Genomic DNA, 12,500 nt, shown 5'->3' with positions numbered 1-12,500 from the left:
AGCGCTGTGAAGCACAGAGCCAGAGCTCTGACATCATGTCAGTCAGAACCCACACAGCGCTGTGAAGCACAGAGCCAGAGCTCTGACATCATGTCAGTCAGAACCCACACAGCGCTGTGAAGCACAGAGCCAGAGCTCTGACATCATGTCAGTCAGAACCCACACAGCGCTGTGAAGCACAGAGCCAGAGCTCTGACATCATGTCAGTCAGAACCCACACAACGCTGTGAAGCACAGAGCCAGAGCTCTGACATCATGTCAGTCAGAACCCACACAGCGCTGTGAAGCACAGAGCCAGAGCTCTGACATCATGTCAGTCAGAACCCACACAGCGCTGTGAAGCACAGAGCCAGAGCTCTGACATCATGTCAGTCAGAACCCACACAGCGCTGTGAAGCACAGAGCCAGAGCTCTGACATCATGTCAGTCAGAACCCACACAGCGCTGTGAAGCACAGAGCCAGAGCTCTGACATCATGTTTAGCATGTTACTGTACAGCCACTGTGTTCCAATGTAGGCATTTATCAGAGCCCAGACCTGCCATTGTCAACCTGTATGTATACGGTTATGAGTGTAATAGGCTACGGCAAATAATGAAAGGAGGTGGTTGGTTGGAGTAGATGGGTAGGTGTATAACACAAACGTCTAACAACACAAAGGTTCTCATCTCATCACTGAGAATTCTAGGCAGGTAGTCTAGTGGTTAGAGCATTGGGCCAGTAACCGAAACGTTGCTAGATCTGACTGACTTGCCAAGTTAAATAAAAGTTAATTAGCAACTTTGCAACTACTTATAACTACTTTGCAACTATTTAGCATGTTTTCTAACCTTTCCCCTAACCCTAACCTTAACCCTTTAACCTAAGGGTCCTAAGCCTTAACCTTTACCCCTAGCCCAGCTAACGTTAGCCACCTAGTCACCAAGCTGACGTTAGCCCCCAAAAATTGGAATTCATAAAATATCATACCTATTACAAATTTGTAACATATTTTATGAATTGCAATTTGTAATATATCATACAAAATGGATGATGGACATCCACAAATAAATGCGTGCTATATAAAACATAACATAAATTGATAGATAGATTTACATTTACTATATTACGTCCACTCATGAGTCCAGGTTGGCAACACACTCAATGGGTCGTTTAAATGCATTGTGTTGGTTAGTTCTGCAGCACAATAAACAGGTTGTTTAAATGCATGGTGTTGGTTCATTTCGTAGATAAAAGCTAGTGGGATGGGCAGGGACAGGAAAATATCCATCCCTCCCTATCTTTTTATCTTACTCTCACCCTTTCCCTCACCCTGTATTTGCCTCCCTCCCTCGGGCATATGTATCTATTTAATCAGCTGCATACCATCAGTCTAATATTAAATATATAATACATATATAATAACAATAAAAGAAGCTGGATATCAAAGACACAGAGCCACAGGTGGAGGTGGTGGTAGAGGTGGAGGTGAGGGTAGGGGTGGTGGAGGTGGGGGTAGAGGTGGTGGTGGAGATGGTGGTGGTGGAGGTAGAGGTGGTGGTAGAGGTGGAGGTGAGGGTAGGGGTGGTGGAGGTGAGGGTAGGGGTGGTGGTAGAGGTGGAGGTGAGGGTAGGGGTGGTGGAGGTGGGGGTAGAGGTGGTGGTGGAGGTGGTGGTGGTGGAGGTAGAGGTGGTGGTAGAGGTGGAGGTGAGGGTAGGGGTGGTGGAGGTGGTGGTAGAGGTGGGGGTGGAGGTGAGGGTAGGGGTGGTGGAGGTGGTGGTAGAGGTGGTGGTGGAGGTGAGGGTAGGGGTGGTGGTAGAGGTGGAGGTGAGGGTAGGGGTGGTGGAGGTGGGGGTAGAGGTGGTGGGGGAGGTGGTGGTGGTGGAGGTAGAGGTGGTGGTAGAGGTGGAGGTGAGGTTAGGGGTGGTGGAGGTGGTGGTAGAGGTGGTGGTGGAGGTGAGGGTAGGGGTGGTGGTAGAGGTGGTGGAGGTGGGGGTAGGGGTGGTGGAGGTGGTGGTAGAGGTGGTGGAGGTGGGGGTAGAGGTGGTGGTGGAGGTGAGGGTAGGGGTGGTGGAGGTGGTGGTAGAGGTGGTGGTAGAGGTGGTGGAGGTGGGGGTAGAGGTGGTGGTGGAGGTGAGGGTAGGGGTGGTGGAGGTGGTGGTAGAGGTGGAGGTGAGGGTAGGGGTGGTGGAGGTGGGGGTAGAGGTAGTGGTGGTGGAGGTAGAGGTGGTGGAGGTAGGGGTAGAGGTGGTAGAGGTAAGGGTGGAATGACTCCCTAGGTATTTGATGATGTGATGATGGTGTATAAAAGTTGTGTTGAGAAGGTGGATTTGGCCAGCTGGTGGCTCTGTGATCTCCAGCTGGCTGGCCACTGCCTCACACACACACACACACACACACACACACACACACACACACACACACACACACACACACACACACACACACACACACAAACCTGCTAACATCAAAAACAAGAAGATATTTGTGTGTATGTGTACATGATACACCCATCATCCCACCTATACATACGCAAGCACATAAAAACAACACACACACACACACACCATCCCACCCACTCTACTCCATGGCACGCCACAGTGCACCTGAGAGCTATACGCCATTTAGTAGTGATTACTCACAACAACATCTGCAACAGCACAGCCAACAGCTGATCCCAAATCTGTGGCCATCTCACATACAACATGGGGCTTGTTTATGAAGACGTTCCAACAGCTGATCCTAGATCAGAGTTCTAGAGGACGAGGACTCAGTCCCTTGACCGGGGGATGTCTGGTAGGGGTGTATCTCAATAGTCTAAAGTGGCATCCTCTCCTCGTCTCCTTACTACATACTATGTGACAGAACAAGACAGGATGGGAAAGCTGTCATTCCTTTGACTATTCAGGTCAGTGCAGATGAAGGAAAGGAGACAAGGAGACAAAGCTACTTCAGTCTATTGAGATGGACCTTCTTTCAATCAGCAGCCCCACTGGAAACCAGGAAGCTAAACACTATGGGACATGCAGTACTTCAGCATGTACCTTCTAGGTGTGTATCATGACCTATCCAGTGTGACACCTGTAACACCTGGTCGTTGTGTGTGTGTGAGAATGTTCCACGATGATGTCAGCCAAAGGAATGTGCCAAATGAATGTTCCGGGCCCAGATGTTGGACTTTGGTCTGCAATGATGGATTGAAGGCCTAGTGTTCTGTTTAGGAGAGACAGCACCTGTCAGAATACAATGTAGTCCAGGTGGACTCCGCCCCCTCGGCCGGGAGCAGACGGTTAAAAGAAATAATGTTTTTGTACCCCGGCCAACACTGGGCCAATCATCCAGGATGTGATGCAACCTGGATTCGAACCAGGGACTGCAGTGACACCTCATGCACTGAGATGGAGTGCCTTAGACTGCTGCAACACTCGGGAGCCCTAATGCCCACAACGTTACCATGACGACAGGATCAAAGGGACTCTATGTTCCCCTAACGCCTCCTTTAATTCCCTTGCTTCCTCCCTCCATATCTCTCTCTCTCTGTGTAATAGTCTCTATCCCTCCCTCCATTCCTCTATGTCTGTCTCTCTCCATGTCCCCTCTCTCTTTTCTATCGGACTTCCTCTGTCTGTCTCTCTACTCTTTTTCTATGTCTCCTATCTCTGTGTCTTTGCCTCTTCCACCCTCCTTCTGACCCCCGCCCCCTTTTCTGTACTCTCTCAATCTATCACCTTTCTTCTTAAGATTGAGTGATTGATCTTAGCGTGTCCTTTCAGCTCCCTGTAGCCCAGTAACCTTGGGGAGAACGCCGCAGAGCGCCTCACAACAATGGCTGCCCTGTTCTGACAGAGAGAGGCAGAGAGAGAGAGAGAGACCGCATCTATCGCCCAAACACTAGGGGCCAGGAAGTTCACCTGCAACCTGGGGAGGGAGGAATGGAGGGAGAAAAGAGCAGAGAGGAATGGAGGGATAGGTGGTGGTCTAGGGAGACAAAGCTCCTGTCACAGACAGGTAGGGGAGGATGAGGAAGAGTCGCCCCTGGAGGTAAAGTCTCTTATCTGGCTGACATAACTCTGACTTCACTGCAGGGCTAGGCAGGCTCCCACCCACCTCTACTCTCTAGGGGTGGAGTGCTGTACATGCATCTATTCTACAACACACTGTCTTTCTTCACAACACACACACACACACACACACACCATAAATCACACATACCTGTCCAGGACAATACACAATATAGTGTGTGTGTACAACAATGTAGATGGTGCATGAAGTAGGTCATAGGAAGCAGATAGTTAACTCAGATCAGTCATTGGTTGACTGACTGGCATCGAGCAGCAGATCAACTAGACTACAAGGGAACTGATAAGACGTGATGCTGATGGTATATGGCTTCATGTATTACGTTTACATAGTACAATGAGTTCATACAGGAAGGTGTGTTAAGGGTTTAATCAATGCAGAAAGGCCTGTTATCAGCCCTCGTACCAGTCCCCAGTGTGATCAATGAGCAGAGAGTGGATGAGACCACTCCCTCTATCACAGCCACAATATCTACCTGTCACCAGCTAGAGTGGAGGGAGGTGTGTGTGTGTAAGCGATACATGCCTCTCTCACACACGCACGCACGCCCGGACACACACACACACACACACACACACACACACACACACACACACACACACACACACACACACACACACACACACACACACACACACACACACACACAGACACAGAGTTTCAACATCAACTCATTCTCTGATTTATCGTTAGATCTCTTCATCTCAAGCTGAGAACAGTTCTGCAGGGGAAATAGAGATTTCACAAGACTAGATTCCACTAGAGTAGATTCCACTAGACTAGATTCCACTAGAGTAGAATCCACTAGACTAGATTCCACTAGACTAGATTCCACTAGAGTAGATTACACTAGACTCGACTCCACTAGAGTAGATTCCACTAGACTAGATTCCACTAGACTCGATTCCACTAGACTAGATTCCACTAGAGTAGATTCCACTAGACTAGATTCCACTAGAGTAGATTCAACTAGACTAGATTCCACTAGAGTAGATTCCACTAGAGTAGATTCCACTAGAGTAGATTCCACTAGAGTAGATTCAACTAGACTAGATTCCACTAGAGTAGATTCCACTAGACTAGATTCCACTAGAGTAGATTCCACTAGAGTAGATTCCACTAGACTAGATTCCACTAGAGTAGATTCCACTAGAGTAGATTCCACTAGACTAGATTCCAATAGACTAGATTCCACTAGACTAGATTCCACTAGACTAGATTCCACGAGACTCGATTCCACTAGACTCGATTCCACTAGAGTAGATTCCACTAGACTAGATTCCACTAGAGTAGATTCCACTAGAGTAGATTCCACTAGAGTAGATTCCACTAGACTAGATTCCAATAGACTAGATTCCACTAGACTAGATTCCACTAGACTAGATTCCACGAGACTCGATTCCACTAGACTCGATTCCACTAGACTCGATTCCACTAGAGTAGATTCCACTAGACTAGATTCCACTAGAGTAGATTCCAATCGAGTAGATACCACTAGAGTAGATTCCACTAGACTAGATTCCACTTAACCAAATTCCATTAGACTAGATTCCTCTAGAGTAGATTCCACTAGACTAGATTCCACTAGAGTAGATTCCACTCTCCTCATTGATTTCAATCTCATATTGTCCTACTTGACTAGTTGGGTGACTAATGCCCTGTCATATCTCACTGAAATCCCCAGACAATGTCTATAAGTGTCTACAGCATGATGTGATAATAATCCTAGGATACACTCCCAGTCTGACAGAACACTGCCAATCCCCATCCTCTGATGGACTGATTGACTGCAGAAGGAAAAACACTGTTTGTGATGAAACAACTCTCTTTTGTCCTTTGTTTTTCATACCATCATTCTCCTCTTCCTCTGTCATTTCCCTTCTGTTTGTTTTAACACACACACACACACACACACACACACACACACACACACACACACACACACACACACACACACACACACACACACACACACACACACACACACACACACACACACACACACACACACACACACACACACACACACACACACACTGCCACATCAGTGCTATATCGGCGCGTGCCTTTCTTCTGTGTGTGTGTGTGTGTGTGGTATATTATTGAGCCAAAACACTCATAAAAGGCAGTGCATGGGGGATTCCAGTCATTAAGGGAATCAGGCTAGTGGAGTGCTTGTTGTTCTTATTTCAGCTTGGCTGCATGTCGGTGCCACCCCTTCACACACATGCTCCCTCTCTTCCTGGTCACTGGTGTTGATTTGCTCAGCAGACGCCTCTTATCTGGGCCGACGGGGACGGTTTGTATTACCATCTACCAGACTAGTAACATTAGAGGGCTTTAAAGGAGCGCGGGCCGCCATCACTGTCTCTTTGTGCACAGCATGTTGGGTAACATACACACAGAGCTAACAACTGTCTGGATGTGGATTGATGTGGTTACACAACAAGATATCTCCCAAAGTCACGACTTAAACTAAAGAACAAGACTGAGCAGTGCCAAACTACCCCTCACAGCCTGTTCTATGTAGTCGGTACTATATCCCAGGTCCTGGCTGTTGGGGTGCTGTGCAGAGGGCTGAGGTGTGCATAGAAACCCCCAGGCCAGGAGGGCACCTTTGAGGTTGCTCTGCCCTCCAACCCAGGCTGGCAGCACCCAGAGAGAGATAGAGAGTTGACTGAGGTAAACAGCATCATCATAACACTACAAATCTGTGGTATAAAACAACATTCCAAAAGTACAAAGCTGCTCTGTGACTCACAATCTACTAACACACAGCAGCCATGAAAGTCCTTTATACCGGCCAGCACTGGTCACAGCTCCTCAGATGGAACAACTCGCTCATACTCACACACACACACACAAGTAACTGAACAAACACACACACGAGCATACAAACACACCACACACATTTCTACACACACACAGCAGCATGTGGAAAAGCGTTTAGCAGTGGCAGAGGTTGTTCTGGACAATAGGCAGCAGTGTGAGAGGCTCTGCGAGGATAAAGGAAGGTTTCATTATAAACCAAACTGATTCAGAGAGGAGGAGGGATTTTTATGACTTGAAAGCTGTTGGCACGTGCTCTGTCTCTCCCCGGGAGGGCGAGGACGAACTGAGGCACTGGCCGTGCCAGCTGCAGCCCACGCCATCTCTCCTGACACGCCTCCCGTTTGCCGCCGCCCGCCGACGCGAGGAAAGCCCTCAGAGGTAGCAGATGATGATTAGACGAGACACACTACAGACACCCCACACCCCTAAAAACACCACAGACACCCCACACCCCTAAAAACACTCGACACCCCACACCTCTAAAAACACTACAGACACCCCCCACCCCTAAAAACACTACAGACACCCCACACCCCTAAAAACACTAGACACCCCACACCTCTAAAAACACTACAGACACCCCACACCTCTAAAAACACTACAGACACCCCACACCTCTCAAAACACTAGACACCCCCCACCCCTAAAAACACTACAGACACCCCACACCTCTAAAAACACTACAGACACCCCACACCTCTAAAAACACTACAGACACCCCACACCTCTAAAAACACTACAGACACCCCACACCTCTAAAAACACTACAGACACCCCACACCTCTAAAACACTACAGACACCCCACACCTCTAAAAACACTACAGACACCACACACCTCTAAAACACTACAGACACCCCACACCCCTAAAAACACTACAGACACCCCACACCTCTCAAAACACGAGACACCCCACACCTCTAAAAACACTAGTAGAGGTGGTAGCAGTACTACAGGGGTTGGAGTGGAGGGTTAGAGAGGAGAGTTATAGAGGAGGGTTAGAGAGGAGGGTTAGAGAGAAGGGTTAGAGAGGAGTTTTAGAGAGGGGGTTAGAGAGGAGGGTTAGAGATGGGTGTTAGAGAGGAGGGTTAGAGTTGAGGGTTAGAGAAGGGTGTTAGAGAGGACGGTTAGAGGGGAGGGTTAGAGTGGAGGGTTAGAGAGGAGTTTTAGAGAGGGGGGTTAGAGTGGAGGGTTAGAGTGGAGGGTTAGAGAGGGGGTTCGAGAGGAGGGTTAGAGAGGGGGTTCAAGAGGAGGGTTAGAGAGGGGGTTAGAGAGGAGGGTTAGAGAGGAGGTTAGAGAGGAGAGTTAGAGAGGAGGGTTAGACAGGATGGGGGAGTGTGGGTGGCAGACTGGAGCACCTGAGGAGCGTGCGGGCGGTGTGTTGACCTGTGTGATCTGCTGCAGATAGACAGGCCAGGGGAGATATTTACACAGTCAGCCAGGGACAAACCACCTGAGTAGAGAAAGTGGGGGAGAGGAGGTGAGGGGTCTGGACTGAGCATGTAGGGCTGAGGCTCTGCATACACAGACACATCAACACACCCTAAGCCACAACACCACTAATACTGTCTTGCTTCAGTGCACTGCCAGTAACAGTACACACTGCTCATATGGTTCACGTGGGTATCCACCCGGTTTCATCTTGCATAACAAACAAGGGTGATAAACCAGGGTGATATAACTGAGCCAAAGGGCAAAGTCATATAGATATAGAAACCAACAGCTTTGTTCCAGAGCTGTACCACTGATAATAACTATAGTATCACTGCAGAATCACCACTATATCTGCCAGACCAACAGTCAATGCTGCCAGACGGCTTTTCTAACTAACTGGCTTACATGGGTGGGACCCACCAACCTGGACTACCTTGGACCCTGACAACCAACTGAGAGAGAGAGAGAGAGAGAGAGAGAGAGAGAGAGAGAGAGAGAGGTAGAGAGAGAGGTAGAGAGAGAGAGGTAGAGAGAGAGAGAGAGAGAGAGAGAGAGAGAGAGAGAGAGAGAGAGAGAGAGAGAGGTAGAGAGAGAGAGAGAGAGAGAGAGAGGAGAGAGAGAGAGGTAGAGAGAGGTAGAGTAGAGAGAGAGTAGAGAGAGAGAGAGAGAGAGAGAGGTAGAGAGAGAGAGAGAGAGAGAGAGAGAGAGAGAGAGAGAGAGAGAGAGAGAGAGAGAGAGAGAGAGAGAGAGAGGTAGAGAGAGAGAGAGAGAGAGAGAGAGAGAGAGGTAGAGAGAGAGAGAGAGAGAGAGTAGAGAGAGAGAGAGAGAGAGAGGTAGAGAGAGAGAGAGAGAGGAGAGAGAGAGAGAGAGGGGTAGAGAGTAGAGAGAGAGAGAGTAGAGAGAGAGGTAGAGAGACAGAGAGAGGTAGAGAGACAGCGAGAGAGAGGTAGAGAGACAGAGAGAGAGAGAATTCCATTGAGAAGACATGCTTGTGGAGAGGCAGCCAGCTGAGGAGGGTTACAATACTGCTGAATAGCAGCCAGCTGAGGAGGGTTACAATACTGCTGAATAGCAGACAGCTGAGGAGGGTTACAATACTGCTGAATAGCAGACAGCGGAGGAGGGTTACAAAGCTGCTGAATAGCAGACAGCTGAGGAGGGTTACAATACTGCTGAATAGCAGACAGCTGAGGAGGGTTACAATGCTGCTGAATAGCAGACAGCTGAGGAGAGTTACAATACTGCTGAATAGCAGACAGCTGAGGAGGGTTACAATACTGCTGAATAGCAGACAGCTGAGGAGGGTTACAATGCTGCTGAATAGCAGATGGCTGAGGAGGGTTACAATACTGCTGAATAGCAGACAGCTGAGGAGGGTTACAATGCTGCTGAATAGCAGATGGCTGAGGAGGGTTACAAAGCTGCTGAATAGCAGACAGCTGAGGAGGGTTACAATACTGCTGAATAGCAGACAGCTGAGGAGGGTTACAATACTGCTGAATAGCAGACAGCTGAGGAGGGTTACAATACTGCTGAATAGCAGACAGCTGAGGAGGGTTACAATACTGCTGAATGGCAGATGGCTGAGGAGGGTTACAATGCTGCTGAATAGCAGACAGCTGAGGAGAGTTACAATACTGCTGAATAGCAGACAGCTGAGGAGGGTTACAATGCTGCTGAATAGCAGACAGCTGAGGAGGGTTACAATGCTGCTGAATAGCAGATGGCTGAGGAGGGTTTACAATGCTGCTGAATAGCAGACAGCTGAGGAGGGTTACAATGCTGCTGAATAGCAGATGGCTGAGGAGGGTTACAATGCTGCTGAATAGCAGACAGCTGAGGAGGGTTACAATGCTGCTGAATAGCAGACAGCTGAGGAGGGTTACAATACTGCTGAATAGCAGATGGCTGAGGAGAGTTACAATACTGCTGAATAGCAGATGGCTGAGGAGGGTTACAGTACTGCTGAATAGCAGATGGCTGAGGCCCACAGCTCCCACTCTCCTCTACTCCTCACACTTAATGAAGCCCACTTTCTCTATCTCATACACACACACAGTAAACATACACACGCATGCATGTACACGTACACACACTGACTGGACGATTAAATAGTATTTACGACCTCTCCCACTGCTCTCCATGGGGCTGACTATTCCCCTAAAGACAAAGAGGATAATGATGTGGGCAGAGGCCCTGACAGCCCATTCCTCTGCTCTGACTACTGCTACTGGGACACTCACAATTACCATTCAAATAGACCAGTCTCTTCAGATGCTCTACATAGCATTATCCATTAGCCTTCTCAGAGGAGTATGCAGTGACTAGTGCATATTACTTTCCTGCTTAGATGTGACCTGGTCAGGATGTGACCTGGTCAGGATGTGACATGGCCAGGATGTAACCTGGTCAGGATGTAACCTGGTCAGGATGTGACCTGGTCAGGATGTGTTATGGTCAGGATGTAACCTGGTCAGGATGTGACATGGCCAGGATGTGACCTGTACAGGATGTGACCTGGTCAGGATGTGTCATGGTCAGGATGTAACCTGGTCAGGATGTGACATGGCCAGGATGTGACCTGGTCAGGATGTGATCTGGTCAGGATGTGACATGGTCAGGATGTGACATGGTCAGGATGTGACCTGGTCAGGATGTGACATGGTCAGGATGTGACATGGTCAGGATGTGACCTGGCCAGGATGTGACATGGCCAGGATGTGACCTGGTCAGGATGTGACCTGGTCAGGATGTGACCTGGTCAGGATGTGTCATGGTCAGGATGTAACCTGGCCAGGATGTGACATGGCCAGGATGTGACCTGGTCAGGATGTGACATGGTCAGGATGTGTCATGGTCAGGATGTGACCTGTACAGGTCCGGATGTGACCTGGTCAGGATGTGACATGGTCAGGATGTGACCTGGTCAGGATGTGACATGGTCAGGATGTGACCTGGTCAGGATGTGACATGGTCAGGATGTGATCTGGTCAGGATGTGATCTTGTCAGGATGTGACCTGTACAGGATGTGACCTGGTCAGGATGTGATCTGGTCAGAATGTGATCTGGTCAGGATGTGATCTGGTCAGGATGTGATCTGGTCAGGATGTGATCTGGTCAGAATGTGATCTTGTCAGGATGTGATCTGGTCAGGGTGTGATCTGGTCAGGATGTGATCTGGTCAGGATGTGACCTGGTCAGGATGTGATCTGGTCAGGATGTGTGCAGAACATGGTACTTGGCCAAAGGTTCCAGTGAGGTCAGTAGAGAGAGTAGAGAGAACAGAGAGAGTAGAGAACAGAGAGAACAGAGAGAGTAGAGCGAACAGAGAGAACAAAGAGAGTAGAGAGAACAGAAATAGTAGAGAGAACAGAGAGACCAGAGAGAACAGAGAGACCAGAGAGAGTAGAGAGAACAGAGAGACCAGAGAGAGTAGAGAGAACAGAAAGAGTAGAGAGAACAGAGAGACCAGAGAGAACAGAGAGACCAGAGAGAGTAGAGAGAACATAGAGACCAGAGAGAACAGAGAGACCAGAGAGAGTAGAGAGTAGAGAGTAGAGAGAGAGAGAGAGTAGAGCAGAGCAGAATTAGGCCGATACCCACTAATTATCAAAATCCAGAAAAGAGCTGTTAAATTCTATAACCACCTAAAAGGAAGCGATGCCCAAACCTTCCATAACAAAGCCATCACCTACAGAGAGATGAACCTGGAGAAGAGACCCCTAAGCAAGCTGGTCCTGGGGCTCTGTTCACAAACACACCCTACAGAGCCCCATGACAGCAGCACAATTAGACCCAACCAAATCATGAGAAAACAAAAAGATAATTACTTGACACATTGGAAAGAATTAACAAAAAAATAGAGCAAACTAGAATGCTATTTGGCCCTAAACAGAGAGTACACAGCGGCAGAATACCTGACCACTGTGACTGACCCAAAATTAAGGAAAGCTTTGACTATGTACAGACTCAGCGAGCATAGCCTTGCTATTGAGAAAGGCCGCCGTAGGCAGACATGGCTCTCAAGAGAAGACAGGCTATGTGCTCACTGCCCACAAAATGAGGTGGAAACTGAGCTGCACTTCCTAACCTCCTGCCCAATGTATGACCATATTAGAGAGACATATTTCCCTCAGATTACACAGATCCACAAAGAATTCGAAAACAAATCCAATT

The sequence above is a fragment of the Oncorhynchus masou genome, unplaced genomic scaffold (genome assembly GCF_036934945.1).
Source record: "Oncorhynchus masou masou isolate Uvic2021 unplaced genomic scaffold, UVic_Omas_1.1 unplaced_scaffold_2339, whole genome shotgun sequence".
NCBI classification, from domain to species: domain Eukaryota; kingdom Metazoa; phylum Chordata; class Actinopteri; order Salmoniformes; family Salmonidae; genus Oncorhynchus; species Oncorhynchus masou.
This window is presented reverse-complemented; position numbering follows the sequence as displayed.